The following is a 16,845-nucleotide window of genomic DNA, read 5'->3' as shown; positions in this document are numbered from 1 at the left end:
GGGGGTGGGGGGGGGGGGCAGATGGATGGGACAAACGAGCCAAGTAGTCAGGGTGTGTCCAGCAGAGTGCCCGTGGATCACTGCTGGTGCCAGTGGCCTAGACACCAGTACTTTATCATCACACCACAGTGATTCTGCTGCTGTGCAGGAAAATGTGGAGACCAGCGACTGTCACCGGACGGGAGGAGACACTAAATAAAAGCTGATAAAACATTGTGTGTGTACACTCAGTCTGCAGCCCTCCCCATAAATAACTGGAGTTTGTATTTTTGCACCGGAGCAACTATATCACTGGTTGTCAGAAGAGAGAGCAGCCCACTCTTCATCCTCTAAAACACTCCCCCCCCCCCATGAGTTCACATACTGGATATGTCCTCCTCGTTTGGTTGGACGCAGCCCTCTCGCTGTAGCTCTCAATTAGAGAGAGCAGCCTCTCCGCCGCTTTATTAATGGTCGCAGTGAAAGCATTAATCAGTTGGTATTCTGCTGACAGACGGATGCGGTGATCGGCACTCTGGCCGGCAGCCAAGAGGAAGTCGCCGGGAGGAAGCCGCGGGCTGAAGGAGGCCACTCAGATAAGACGGCAAGGAAGTCAGCGGCAGAGGACGCGTGATGCTCGGCTTCAGCGTGACAGTGAGGGATGAGAATAACGCCGGAGAAAACAACACAACAGCTCCGGCTCTGCTGCGACGACGACGACGACGATGATGATGATCGGTGATATTAATGAGGAGTTTTGTTAAAACAGAGATAAGCAGCCGTGTGAAAAATGAGTCGGCGTCTTCAATAACCGGAGCGCCGCGCCGAGAGAGTCGCATTAATCACCACTTATCTGGGGAATTATTGGCTATACCTGAAAGCCATTGTTTACAAATTTGTTAACATTTAAGAGGATGGAGGGAATAACCTCCTTATCAAATCAACGAGAATAAATATTAGAAGCTTTTTGAAAAGAAATGTTGGTGCCAGGTTTTACTAGAGCGTACTTTATAACGGGTTTATTAACCCTCTGAGACCCAGAACAGAGACGTCTTTAGGGGAGATAGCAGGTCAACAGTAGATGTCACATAGAAGTGGTGTACATCATCTGGAAGCTGAGAACCTGGAGATTAATTTGAGTCATAAATCAGAAATAAACATGAATTTACTAATTAATTAATTCAAATAAATGGTAAAAGTGTATAAGTGTTTAGAACATCCCCATGCTCTATTATGTCTCCGAAGTTGTTGCAGCAGTTTTTTACCAATGTTTGCTCTGCTTGATTCTCTGATAACTTCAGATCCAGACGTCCGACGACTAAAATCCTTCATTCGGTTCAAATATAGAGTCAAAAAGTATCGTAAAAGTGTGACTTAAAACTGGAATAGAGTCAGTTTATGATAGAAAACTACAACGCTGACGCATGCACATATTTTTTTTTTTATTATTATTATTATTTTTATTTTTATTATTCTTATTATTATTTTTTATTTTTATTATTTTTGTTTACTATTATTATTTTTATTTTTGTTTATAGCTTATTTTGTAAATTGTACATTTTTATTCTTATTTTATTCTAACGTTTATCTATTCTTTTGTTATTATACTGTTTGACTTGCACCAACAAACCAGAGAACATTCCTAGTGTATACCTCTTACACCTGGCAATAAACACCATTCTGATTCTGAAAAAAAAAAAAAAAAAAGAGGATATGATGACGCCATTGACGGCGACCAAATGAAACGCACTGGTACTTTGATTACAATTATAGATTTCTCTTTGTAAGGGAACAACTCAACAAATATATAACATACTGTAGGTCTAGTCATTTTTGGGCATTTTAATGCGGAAAAGTTACGTATTATACCTTTAAACATATTTACAACTAAAGATGTAATATATTACTCTCATTAATGGGTTATTATTGATTTAAATGATGTACAGTATGTACCATTAACAACGTATAACCCCGTCAGCGTCCCTTTGATACAGAACTCTTTGTGATGAATGTTTGACGGCCAGCAGCTGATCAGAGGAACCACAGCTGCATAATACGACCAGCTGATGTTTACTCCACGTCGTCGTGTTTGCAGAGCAAGCAGACGGTCGGGTTTGATGTAGTGTCGTGTGGCGTCCCGGCGGTCGGCCGGCAGACAGACACGTCTGTGTTCTCGCACAACAAAACAGGAAGGGCAGATCACACGGCGTCTGAAGTGGCGGCCAGAAAACGCTCTCACGGTCTGCGGGGATTGAGACTTTGTGGCCTCTGTCATCACGGCTCTCCATCGCTCCTCCATGGAGCAAACAGGGTTTGATATAATTCATCAGTTTAGCATTAACCCACTAGCCGGTTCTGCAGTGTGGTCTGAGCAGAGCCGGACTGGGACGAACTCCGAGGGAACTGGTTGTATTGGAAATGTAAGCCACCAAAGACAAGAATCTGTTGTAGAACACAATCAAGCCGTCTGTTCAGGATCCGTCCTTCTAATCTGATACGATCTCATTCACTGACCAGAACCACAAACATCTCACTGACTGATCTAACTACTAACTACAACCAGGAGACGACTGACAACAGACACACCTAATAATAATAATAAATAAGAAGAAGAAGAAGAAGGAGGAGGAAGAGGAGGAGAAGAAGAAGAAGAAGAAGGAGAAGAAGAAGAAGAAGAAGAAGAAGAAGAAGAAGAAGAAGGAGAAGAAGAAGAAGAAGGAGAAGAAGAAGAAGAAGAAGAAGAAGAAGAAGAAAAAGAAGGAGAAGAAGAAGAAGGAGAAGAAGAAGAAGAAGGAGAAGAAGAAGAAGAAGAAGAAGAAGGAGAAGAAGAAGAAGAAGAAGAAGAAGGAGAAGAAGGAGAAGAAGAAGAAGGAGAAGAAGAAGAAGAAGAAGAAGAAGGAGAAGAAGGAGAAGAAGAAGAAGGAGAAGAAGAAGAAGAAAGAAAAAGAAGAAGGAGAAGAAGGAGAAGAAGGAGAAGAAGAAGAAGAAGAAGAAAGAAAAAGAACAAAAACAAAGAAGAAAGGAAGAAAGAAGTAGAAGAAGAAAAAAGGAACGCCCTCAATAGACTAGAGCTGACGGTGAGGGACACACCGATAAACCTGGACCGACAGACGCTCACCGACGACCCCAAACTGTCAGCTTGGTGTTTCAGGACCTTCAGACGGACTCAACTGTGTAAACCAGGACCAGGTCTTTGTGAAAGCAGCCCTTAGAGGTCATAAGGTCATGTAGTTGAAGATGCTTCTCCTTTCATCTCCTTGTTAGAGGACAGGACGGGTTAACCCCGACTGACAGAGAGAGATGAGAGGGAGAGACGGAGACGGCAGTGATGGAGGGTTCTCTCCTCCTCCTAATAAAGCAGAGAGGAGAGACCAAACGAAGTCAAATCACCTCCAACGCCTCCTCTCTCTCACACAGCGCCGGCTCACTCCACATCCAGCCTTCCAAGATGAAGAGAATTGGGGTTTATGGTAGTCGTGCCGCGCGGAGCTCGAGTGAGCCATTTGCCTTTTATTCAATCTACTTAACCAGCTGACGGAGGTTGTAACGGCTGGCAGCGGCACTGAGTGGAGGCAATATTGATGACGGCGTCGTAAATAAAAGTGCTGATGGCACGGAAATATGGAAGAAAGGTGGACCTCAATGATCCTGCATCTTCCAGAGGAGTCATGTGAAGGAGCAGACCACCTCCCTGAAGTTTACTGCTCATATATAGTGCTGACTTTATGCTGACATTTTGCTCCAAAAAAGCACAGTAAATGCTCCTTGATTTATCCTCCACCCAACGCCACGGCCGGGCTGAGCTCCGCTCTGCTCGCGGCGGGGTTAATGCATCCTGAAAAAAGCCATTTACACTCACATTTGCTTTCCCAGATCTTAGCTGGTAACAAGTGTTTTTGACGTAAATCATTTATACAGCCCGGCCCCGGGGGGGCTTTGGTTTTCCACAATACAGCTGGAGCTCATAGGTCTGCGTCTGAAGAATATAAAAGTGCTTAAACAACAAAAAAAAAAGGGAACATGGGTATTAAAGTTTAAAAAAAAAAAGTGACAAAGTAATTGCAAAAGTGGTTTCACGCCACGCATTCACCAAACGCTCCGACAGGCTTTTAAGCAATTTCCCCGTCCTTGTGATTGTTTGATGCCTTTTCTTCCTGCAATGTCACTGAAACACACACGCACGCACGCACACACACACACACACACACACACACGTGCATCAAAGACTTTGTGCTCCGTTCAAGGCCGTGTAAAGGAAATTCAGAGATTTGTTTCTAAACGCATAAATGTTAGAAAATAATGAGTGAAACATGTTGCAAAGACTGAACGTTGTGGCGTTACAGTAGACTGTGAACGTCGTGGAGTTACAGTAGACTGTGAACGTCGTGGCGTTACAGTAGACTGTGAACGTCGTGGCGTTACAGTAGACTGTGAACGTCGTGGAGTTACAGTAGACTGTGAACGTCGTGGAGTTACAGTAGACTGTGAACGTTGTGGAGTTACAGTAGACTGTGAACGTCGTGGAGTTACAGTAGACTGTGAACGTCGTGGAGTTACAGTAGACTGTGAACGTCGTGGCGTTACAGTAGACTGTGAACGTCGTGGCGTTACAGTAGACTGTGAACGTCGTGGAGTTACAGTAGACTGTGAACGTCGTGGAGTTACAGTAGACTGTGAACGTCGTGGAGTTACAGTAGACTGTGAACGTCGTGGCGTTACAGTAGACTGTGAACGTCGTGGAGTTACAGTAGACTGTGAACGTCGTGGAGTTACAGTAGACTGTGAACGTCGTGGCGTTACAGTAGACTGTGAACGTCGTGGAGTTACAGTAGACTGTGAACGTCGTGGCGTTACAGTAGACTGTGAACGTCGTGGCGTTACAGTAGACTGTGAACGTTGTGGAGTTACAGTAGACTGTGAACGTCGTGGAGTTACAGTAGACTGTGAACGTCGTGGCGTTACAGTAGACCGTGAACGTTGTGGAGTTACAGTAGACCGTGAACGTCGTGGCGTTACAGTAGACCGTGAACGTCGTGGAGTTACAGTAGACCGTGAACGTCGTGGCGTTACAGTAGACCGTGAACGTCGTGGCGTTACAGTAGACTGTGAACGTCGTGGCGTTACAGTAGACTGTGAACGTTGTGGAGTTACAGTAGACTGTGAACGTCGTGGCGTTACAGTAGACTGTGAACGTCGTGGAGTTACAGTAGACTGTGAACGTTGTGGAGTTACAGTAGACTGTGAACGTCGTGGCGTTACAGTAGACTGTGAACGTCGTGGAGTTACAGTAGACTGTGAACGTCGTGGAGTTACAGTAGACTGTGAACGTCGTGGCGTTACAGTAGACTGTGAACGTCGTGGAGTTACAGTAGACTGTGAACGTCGTGGCGTTACAGTAGACTGTGAACGTCGTGGCGTTACAGTAGACTGTGAACGTTGTGGAGTTACAGTAGACTGTGAACGTCGTGGAGTTACAGTAGACTGTGAACGTCGTGGCGTTACAGTAGACCGTGAACGTTGTGGAGTTACAGTAGACCGTGAACGTCGTGGCGTTACAGTAGACCGTGAACGTCGTGGAGTTACAGTAGACCGTGAACGTCGTGGCGTTACAGTAGACCGTGAACGTCGTGGCGTTACAGTAGACTGTGAACGTCGTGGCGTTACAGTAGACTGTGAACGTTGTGGAGTTACAGTAGACTGTGAACGTCGTGGCGTTACAGTAGACTGTGAACGTCGTGGAGTTACAGTAGACTGTGAACGTCGTGGAGTTACAGTAGACTGTGAACGTCGTGGTGTTACAGTAGACCGTGAACGTTGTGGAGTTACAGTAGACCGTGAACGTCGTGGCGTTACAGTAGACCGTGAACGTCGTGGCGTTACAGTAGACCGTGAACGTCGTGGAGTTACAGTAGACTGTGAACGTTGTGGAGTTACAGTAGACTGTGAACGTCGTGGAGTTACAGTAGACTGTGAACGTCGTGGAGTTACAGTAGACCGTGAACGTCGTGGAGTTACAGTAGACCGTGAACGTTGTGGAGTTACAGTAGACTGTGAACGTTGTGGAGTTACAGTAGACTGTGAACGTCGTGGAGTTACAGTAGACTGTGAACGTCGTGGAGTTACAGTAGACCGTGAACGTCGTGGAGTTACAGTAGACTGTGAACGTCGTGGAGTTACAGTAGACTGTGAACGTCGTGGAGTTACAGTAGACTGTGAACGTTGTGGAGTTACAGTAGACTGTGAACGTCGTGGCGTTACAGTAGACTGTGAACGTCGTGGAGTTACAGTAGACTGTGAACGTCGTGGAGTTACAGTAGACTGTGAACGTTGTGGAGTTACAGTAGACTGTGAACGTCGTGGCGTTACAGTAGACTGTGAACGTTGTGGAGTTACAGTAGACCGTGAACGTCGTGGCGTTACAGTAGACCGTGAACGTTGTGGAGTTACAGTAGACTGTGAACGTCGTGGAGTTACAGTAGACTGTGAACGTCGTGGCGTTACAGTAGACTGTGAACGTTGTGGAGTTACAGTAGACTGTGAACGTCGTGGAGTTACAGTAGACTGTGAACGTTGTGGAGTTACAGTAGACTGTGAACGTTGTGGAGTTACAGTAGACTGTGAACGTCGTGGCGTTACAGTAGACTGTGAACGTCGTGGCGTTACAGTAGACTGTGAACGTTGTGGAGTTACAGTAGACTGTGAACGTTGTGGAGTTACAGTAGACTGTGAACGTCGTGGAGTTACAGTAGACCGTGAACGTCGTGGAGTTACAGTAGACCGTGAACGTCGTGGAGTTACAGTAGACCGTGAACGTTGTGGAGTTACAGTAGACTGTGAACGTCGTGGCGTTACAGTAGACTGTGAACGTTGTGGCGGTAGACCGTTAAACTGGTTTTGGACAGTTTGTGTTCAGGATTTTTTTAGGCGCGGCTGAACTCATGGCTCGATGACGCACCGGAGCCATCCTTGACATAACCCCACCCGTCTTCACAAACCTAAACCTTTTTGAAAGGCAAATTATAAACCCAGAATGTTGACAAAGGTTCTGTCGTCTGCTCCGTTGGTAGAGTCTCATGTTGATGATCGTGGGTTCAAGTAGTATCATTTCATCACTGATTTTGTTTTGTATTGTATTTTCATGATTGTAATCCATCCCATGTTCTATGTATATTTATTCTTTTTCTGTAAACTAACTAAACTAAAAATAAATAGTCAGTATGGAGCACCAGGGCCACGAATGTCTTTGAGACGACCAGGACCAGGACCAGCCGCGAGCCCTTCCAAGCTGACCGACCGCCTCGGATGAAATGCTTCCGGCGGGGGTCAGCCAGCGCCGGGGAGAGGGGATAGGAGATCCGCGAGGGGATCCTCCCACACCGAACGGCCGGCCCTAACCCGCCAAGTTCAAGCCCCCGGGCAACCTGCACGACGGGGGCCGTTACCGGACTCTCATGTCCACGGGCTGAGCCTCAATCGGAAGGACTCAGGCGCCAATTTCCCCAATCCGCACGTCGGACGCCAATTCAACGCTGGGCTCCTCCTTCTTTGCTCGCCGCTACTGAGGAATCCTGTCCTGCACCTTGTGGGTGTGGTTTCAGCCATGGATGTGTTAAGAGAGGTTTCAGGTTTCAGCGCCTTCAGCTACTCGCCCCCCAGCGTCTCAGAGCAGAGAATACTGATGATTTTATCATGATTTTGAAAGCTAACTTTATAAACTTAAATCACGTACTAACTGAATCATTCACATTTGGCTGGGTGGTTAGGAACACATGTTTCTGTGGTGTGACAAACCCAGAATGCAGATTTATTTTTGCTTTCCACGGACTTTAACTGACAAAGAAAAGCTGCTGTAAGAAAAGTTGTCTCTCCTCCGTGCCCTCAGACGTTACCCGAGCAGACAACAACAGATTAAAAAGGCACGTTTTAATCGTCTACAAGGACGAAGAACTATTTTATTCATAGGCGTTGTGTGTTTACACGGAAGGCAGTGCTCGTATTGACCTCTGACGGCGTGTTTTTAATGCAGCACGGCGCTGCAGAGATAGACGGAGTAATGAATGGACCACGGGGTGATTTTTCAACATCTCTCTTTCCTTCCAGCCTCGGGGCATCATTACATCCAGCACTAATTTAGCTCCACTCCTCCTCCACCTCCTCTCCGAAACCAATAACTCAAATGCTCTGTACAGTAATCAGCTGAAATGGTGCATCTCGGTACCTGCTGCAGAGCGAAACCGGGCCTGTTTTGTGGAGGCTTTCTTGTGTGAGAGCGGCGCTGCATGTGGGCGTTGAAGCCCAGGAATGCGTAGAAATTGCAGTCTGGCTGTGCACAGTGTTGCTCTGAATCCCCCAGTTGTGAAATCAGTCAATCCGGAAAATTTGCTGCAAGCTTTTGAGCATCACAGGAAAGATTTGGCAACAGCTTTCATCTACTGCTCTCCCCTGCTTCCATCCCAGGTAAAGCCCTGCCTGAGCCCGCGGCGCTGGCGGCGGCGGCGATGGTGGCAGCGGAGGGAAACCGGGGCTCCACTGTGTTTACCCCAAACACGACAAACAGGCTCATCGTTACAAGGTCCCTGCTCGTGTTTTATGCTCTGCTCGTGTTGCCTGTTGGTGGAGGGGATCAGTAGGTTTACCGGTTTACAGCACCTTCACGGGAACGGATCGCATGGCCGCGGCGAAGTCGCTGCACAGGGTGTGAAAATGAAGAGCAACACGGCTAAAATGATTTAGGTGGATGTACGCCGCCGCCTGCTGTGTGTGTGTGTTCTCTTGTGCTTCTATCTTTCTGAGGACCAAGTCAAGTTTTAAACTGAGTGAGGACATTTCTACCTCACTTCTTCAAAAGGGTCTTTTCAGGATGAAGCAGGCTTTCACATCAAGAGCAAACTTTTTGCTCGGCACAATTACAGACAAAGTCAATGCAATGACTGACGTATTTATGCCTGGATGACGTCATGTTGAGTGTTGATGGAGCAGCTGCATGGCCTGGCACTGATCCATCCAGACTCCATTCAGAAAACAAGCATTTTAAAAGCCATCTGCTTGTCGTCATGGTAACAGACCTGACGAAGCATGAATTCAGACTTTTCACTAATCAGCATCATCATGCAGTTATTTCAGCATCATTTTGATCTGTTTATTGATATTAAATCACATCTGTTTATTTTGGGTTCATACTGCAGTAGAGACGTGTGGCTGCTAGATACGGTCAGTGCAATGGCGCAGTATGTGAATACAGCTCGCCGCCGAGTGATGTTATGAACCCAGACACGACGGTGTTTGGTTTTCCGTAGGGATGCACCGATACTGATACCAGTATCGGGTCCGATATTGTGTTCGTACTCATTCTGCACTTTACGGCACCGTGAGTTTAACCTCTTGTCAACAACTTTCGGGTCCTCACGCTCCACCTCCCCGACAGCGCGGGCGAGACGGGCCGGTAGTGCACCCAATCCCGCACGGCCGGCATCCAACCACAGCCGGCACGCCCCGGCCGTCACTTTCATTGCTCCAAGGGGGTTTTGCTTGCACCCTCTGATTCGCACGTGCGTTAGACTCCCTGGTCCGTGTTTCAAGACGGGTCAGGTGGGTTGCCGACATCGCCGCAGACCCCTGTCGCCTTTTACGTGGGCCGCGCCCTTGACGCAGTTGGAGCGCACTGAGGACAGTCCGCCCCGGTCGACAGTCGCACCGGGAGCATGGGGCCCCGTCCCTCCCCGGCGGGGAGAGATGGCGCAGCGAGCCCTTTGTCCACGGTGTGGCGAGGTCCGGGCGGGGAGCGCTGTAAAGCTGCGGTCGCAAGCCACCTTCGTCCCGAGCCTTTTCAAGCCGACCTAGAGCCGGTGGCGGCGCACCGCCTCGTATGCGGGACTCCCCAGCCTGCCATGTGTCGCTCAAACCCTCCAGCTGGCTGTTAACGGGGCTCTTTTGGCACAGAGAAGTACTCGTATCGGTACTCGGTATCGGAGAGTACCCAGATGTAAGTACTTGTACTCGGTCTGATCGGTTCATCCCTAGTTTTCTGACATATCGGGGACTTCACCAACATGAACAAAGCAACAACAGAGGTTATTTCTTCCATGGTTGATGGAGGACATGGCGGAAAGCAAAGTTGTTGGTATCTATGGAGACAAGCTCCTCCTCCTCTCCAGTGCGTCTAGAGCGAATGAATACAAAGGATACCGGCGGTCCAACTCATGCGAGTAACGCGAGGTGAAAATTTGCTTCGCTCTTAATGTGAACACAACATTAGAGGGACGTTGAGTCAAATCTGTGGTCATTAAAAAAATGATTAAATTGATATAAACTGAAAACCGGACAGAATAAAGTAAAACGTCTCTGACACAATGTCAAGAAAGATCTCTACATAAAGGTAAAAGTAGTGCAAGGTGAAGTTTAGGCACACGTGTTTCCATTATTTAAAACACCCTATGCATCTAATCCTTTTCCTTTACATTACTAGAACAATGTGCCTGAAACAACATTTATAATATGTGATGAAGTCTGTTTCATTCAGTGCACCAAAGGAAACAGATTTAAGACTCAGTGGAGAGTTTATGAGCGAGTCACTTGGCTCTAAACTGAACTTTCTTTTTCATCCCTTCAGTATTTATCTTCTATGTGTTTCTCACAAACACACCAAACATCTCTGCATGTCTCAGGTGGCTGTTTGACATCTGACTGCAGCTTTCTGACGTCAGCTGTGGAGATCAAAGCGGGTTTCTCTGCTCCGCAGGAAGTGGGACGGGTTAATGAAACCGCCGACCCAGCCCGGACTCTCATTGAACTGTTGCACCTATAATATTCAGCTCAGTGGGGGTCACACAGAATCAGACCTCACAGGTTTCAAGACGACCACAGAGAGGCCATCATCACTGTGATTTCTGTTTTATTTCCCTTCTGGTGCTCAGACAGATAATCATAATTCAGTCAGCCAATTCACATGATACAGACGGACTATTGTTTGGTGTCTAGACTCTGACCTCCTCCTCCTCCTCCTCCTCGCCACAAGAAGAAGGTCATCACTGCCGGTACCAAGTCAGATTCAATACTTATATTTACCAAAATGATACCCAGAGAACATTCAAGCTACAACCTGAAAACAAAATAAGATTGAACTCCTGTAATAAATAACCAAAGACGCCCAGTAGGCCTATATACAGTAAAATACCTGTAGACATACTGGAGCAGTAGAGGATACTTTACACAAGCTGCTTGATTCAAACACAGCAGATCAGGCAACAGTATTTATCAACTAATTATTTTTACTAGGGGCGTCAAAGTTAACGCAATAATAACACGTTAACACACAAAGTCGTTTTAACGCCACTCATTTCTTTAACTCATTAACACAACTTTTTTAGGTTGTAGCGGCTCAGTTTTAAAGCTAGAGTGAAGATCCCGGTATCATATTAAACCATAAAACCTGATGAATCCATCAGTACCAACCAGGTAGCATCAGGTGGTCCAGGTAGCATCAGGTGGTCCAGGTAGCATCAGGTGGTCCAGGTAGCATCAGGTGGTCAAGGTAGCATCAGGTGGTCCAGGTAGCATCAGGTGGTCCAGGTAGCATCAGGTGGTCCAGGTGGTCCAGGTAGCATCAGGTGGTCCAGGTGGTCCAGGCAGCATCAGGTGGTCCAGGTAGCATCAGGTGGTCCAGGTGGTCCAGGCAGCATCAGGTGGTCCAGGTGCTCCAGGTAGCATCAGGTTGTGGGTCTTTAGTAGTTGTTACCTGTGTTGAGGCATCAGAAACACACACCAGTCATTAATTAAAAAAACACTTAATAACACGTCTTCTCATTAATTATGAGTGTAAATATTAATATACAGTTCTCATACAGCAGCTACACTCAGCCAGGACTCTGTTTCATCTCCAGCTAACAGCTAACAGTAACTGCTGTTATTATGGATAAAAATCACTATATACTGTATATGTCTATATGAATGCAAAAGTTACTATACTCATATTTATTGAGCACATTTGGAAACTGAAATACATGTTGGATAAAATTATAAAATTACACTATACTATAGATATTTTTATTTTTATTTGTGCCTTAACACAGCGTCACTGTTTTAATCTGTATCCTGTAAAAAACAAAGCTAATTGACAGCGGCAGAATTTTAATTTACAGTGCAATGTTGGAGCTTATTGATGTGTTTTTAACAGTTTTTGGATGACAACACAGGGAAATAATAATTTAATATAAGTTTATAAATAAATATAAAATAAGAAATTCTTTATTTTCTTTATTGCCAGTTTTATTCTTTAAAGCCTACAAATAATGTCGATGCTGTACATTGAAAAACAAACTATTAAAAAAGTAAACATTTTAAAGTAATAATAATAATAATAATAATAATAACTGCAATACAAATCTAAATAAATAAAATATTAAATAAAAAATAAATGATATAATGAATATTTTTTTTAATTTATGAATAAAAACAAATAAATAGTATTGATAATAATACATAAAAAATATTAAATAAAAAATAAATTATATGGTTTTTTTTAATTTAGGAATAAAAAACAAATAATAATAATAATAATATAAATAAAATAGATAATATAATAAATAAATACACCAGATTCCCAGCACCTATTTATATCCCCGTAGTACCGCCACCTGAACAGGACAGATACAGAGTACATACTGTGTGTTTAAGGCACATTTACAAAATAAAACAGAATATAAAAATAAATAAATAACATCAATATAATTAAATAAAGGGGTTGATATCTGTGTGTTTTATTCTCATCTGATAGGTTGGTGTGTTCATTAATTCCTCCCCTCAGTGTTTGGTGTCCTGAGTCGAGGGTCAAACTGAGTGTGATGCTTCTTCCTTCAGTCCTTTTCTGTTGAAATCTTTTTAGTTCTAGTCGAGGACAGTCAGGACAGTCTGGATCCAAAGCTCAGAGAGTTTCACAAAGACTTGGTCTGTGGTCTGATAGAAAGTTAATTGATCTAAGTATTCCCTCCGAGCCTCAGTGGTGCTGCTGTACGCCGCTGAGGCGTAGCGTCTGAATGTCCATTTAAAGGAAACATCACTCAGCAGTCCGCCCTGAAACAAAAGCACCTTCACTCAGCTTTGATGAGGAGGAAACAAATGAGGTTTCAGGGGTTGAAACAGCTGCATATCACGACAGAGGAGCCCCCCCAGGAGCCTGCAACGGGGCCCAGACTCCCTTTTAAAAGCCCATCTACATTAGCGGAGGACGGCGCCTGCAGGGGAGGTGAGCTGTGATTTAAATAGGCAGCCTGCCGGATCAAAGCCCGTCACGCTGTTCGTCTGGCTGCAGCCTTTCCGCTTGCATGGTTATCATAATTGCTCTTGCTCAGAGGACATGCTGCTTCCGTCAGGGCCACGTCCTCCTGCATTAGAGCTGAGGAGCCTCAGCCAAGCAGAACCTGGCTCTGCAGGTAGACGACGCCGCTTTAGTTCGTCTCAGGAAGTTTGACACAGCTAGTTTTAGGAATAATAAGAAGAAGAAGAGGAGGGTACTTCATCAGCGACAGGCAGCATCACGGCTCATCAGCTTTGACCTTCTGACATGTTTTCATTGACCTTTAAAAAAACACATTTTACTTTTTCTTCCAAAGATTAAACTCCATCCTGAATCTAAATCTACTGAATATCAAACTTCATCTGAAGGCTTCAAGTTGGAGAACTTCCAAATAGATGGAGGCGGTGTGACCTCGAACACCGTTGGAAAGGATCCCGATGGTGATTTAACTTCTAGAGCAGCAGCATCGTTCAGCCTCAGAGCACCGATCTACTAACTCAATCAGAAACATGTCATCTTGTTTCATTAGCTGTCAGCACTCCTCTGAGACCCACAAGAGACCAGTTTTACTCTCTTTTTAGGGAGGCCCAGGGGGTCTTTAGGGGGAGATAGCAGGTCAACAGTAGATGTCACATAGAAGTGGTGAACATCATCTGGAAGCTGGAACCTGAAGATTAATTTGAGATGCAGCTCAGCACTGAGGGTCAAGTTGATCTGGTCATTAATCAGAAATAATTCAGTCATCCCCTATGCTCTATTATGTCTCATAAGTTGTTGCAGCAGTTGTTGGGTTGATACCATTTATTACACAGATTTGGTGCTAAATTTAACCATTTTTTACCACTGGAGAATTGATACAAATGATCAATAATCCTCCAGAATACCACATTAAGACACCAAGACCTTGAGGAACACCAGAGAAAACGACATGCTGTGATTTGGGATCAAAAACGTTTTGAGATTTCTGCAAGATTGATCAATCTAGCTTGGAAAGCCATCCATCCTCTGAATGCTCTAGGTCTCTAGTTTGATCCATCCATCCTCTGAATGCTCTAGGTCTCTAGTCTGATCCATCCATCCTCTGAATGCTCTAGGTCTCTAGTTTGATCCATCCATCCTCTGAATGCTCTAGGTCTCTAGTCTGATCCATTCATCCTCTGAATGCTCTAGGTCTCTAGTTTGATCCATCCATCCTCTGAATGCTCTAGGTCTCTAGTCTGATCCATCCATCCTCTGAATGCTCTAGGTCTCTAGTCTGATCCATCCATCCTCTGAATGCTCTAGGTCTCTAGTCTGATCCATCCATCCTCTGAATGCTCTAGGTCTCTAGTCTGATCCATCCATCCTCTGAATGCTCTAGGTCTCTAGTCTGATCCATCCATCCTCTGAATGCTCTAGGTCTCTAGTCTGATCCATCCATCCTCTGAATGCTCTAGGTCTCTAGTCTGATCCATCCATCCTCTGAATGCTCTAGGTCTCTAGTCTGATCCATCCATCCTCTGAATGCTCTAGGTCTCTAGTCTGATCCATCCATCCTCTGAATGCTCTAGGTCTCTAGTCTGATCCATCCATCCTCTGAATGCTCTAGGTCTCTAGTTTGATCCATCTATCCTCTGAATGCTCTAGGTCTCTAGTCTGATCCATCCATCCTCTGAATCCTAGCTAGATTGACAATAAGGGGGTTTCTGAGCAACACAAGTGTTCGCCATCCAATCGCAAAACAATGCAATTCTTGCAGAAATCTCAAAAAAAAAGTTTTTGATCCCAAATCACAGCATGTCTTTTTCTCAGGGGTTCCTCAAGGTCTTGGTGTCTTAATGTGGTATTTTGAAGGGATTATTGATAATTTGTATCAATTCTGCAGTGGTAAGAAATGGTTAAATTTAGCACCAAATCTGTGTAACAAATGGAATCAACCCAAAAACTGCTGCAACAACTTATGAGACATAACAGATCATGAGGATGACCATCAGATACTTCTATCATCATGTTCTAAACCTTTGTACACAATGAGCTGCATCTCAGATTAATCTTCAGGTTCCAGCTTTCAGATGATGAACACCACTTCTATGTAACATCTACTGTTGACCTGCTATCTCCCCTAAATACCCCCTAGACCCCCTAAAGAGAGAGCATAATGGTATGGTGTTAACTATAGATGATTATATAATGAGCCTTCACACCTGTTGTCAGCAGAGAGTGCTGCTTTTATCTGTATTATGTTTGTGCACTTATAGCTGATGCTTCATTAATGAGCATGAGTGAGTTTTATATGTTCCCTGGGACACACAGCTGTCACACAGTAACTGTCACAGCCTGTAAACCTGCAACGGAAACACTCGCTGAGCTCTAAATCAGCCCGATGTGTGAGTGTGTGTCTTCTGTCTCCTGGTTTGTATTAATACGCCGGAGCATTTAAACCTTAATATATGTTGTGTTTTCCCACCGGAGTGCACAAATACCTCAAATTCACCCAGTGATGAATTGGTAAATTAGCGTTTGGCTGTCAGACAGCGGTTATAGCTCGGTAGCTCCTGCAGCCCATCGCTCCTCATCAGCACCACTTTTTAATATGTTGGAGATAAAGTAACAGGCCTCTGTGATGGCGGCGGCGCTGCTAAATGAGCCATTTTGTAAGCACGGCTCATTTTTCATAATCCTGGAGAAGTCAATTAAGGGACTTGTGGCGCTCGGGGAGACATTGAAAAGAGAGTTTGAGCCACGAGAGGAAGAAGAGAAGAGAAGAGAAGAGAAGAGAAGAGAAGAGAAGAGGAGCAGGAGCAACGGGGAAATGTTAGAGAGAGCAGAACACAAAAGATGGTTATAAAAACGTCAAGACGGGCTGACAGCGACACCAGCCAGCGACACCAGCCAGCTGCTTTCAGAGCGCCGACAGGCTCCACAACAAAAGACAAAACACCCAGATGGCTTGTGGGTAAAAGGAAACTACTGTGTCCCCCAGAGACCCGGAGAGCTCCGAGACCTACGAGACCAGGACCCGCCCAGACAGCTGAACTCCGGCTGATCAACAGTTAGTGAAGTGGATGCATCATTACCTGTCTGTCTGTCTGTCTGTCTGTCTGTCTGTCTCTCTCTCTCTGTAAAAGACCTCATTGTAAAAAATAAAAGTGTTTCCTCCTTAGTAACTTAATGACGTCCCTCTGTGTGAATAAAACAGCTGCTCTGTTTCTGCTCATCTCCACATCAGATAGAAGGACTGAATCAGGTTTGAGCCTCCTGCAGCTTCTCTGTGTCTCTGACATGAATATAAAACTTCAACAAGTGGAAATCATCTGCATTTAAATATGTGTGTGTGTGTTTGCATCTCATGTATGGAGGACGGAACCTGCTAAAATAGAAAAAATATCAATCAATAAATGACTCAATCAATAAATAAATATGTCATTAACAAGCAAAAATAATATTAAACATAAATATAGCCATTAATAAATTGATCAAATGTGACATTTGACGTTTTATTTGCTTCTTTATTAATTTATCTTTTTATTAATTCACTTATTTATTTATCTATTTATTTTTATTATTCTTTTAATTTATTTATTTATTTTCACATT

This window comes from Sebastes umbrosus, chromosome 13 (assembly GCF_015220745.1).
Source record: "Sebastes umbrosus isolate fSebUmb1 chromosome 13, fSebUmb1.pri, whole genome shotgun sequence".
Taxonomy (NCBI): Eukaryota; Metazoa; Chordata; class Actinopteri; order Perciformes; family Sebastidae; genus Sebastes; species Sebastes umbrosus.
Note: the sequence above shows the minus strand (reverse complement) of the source record.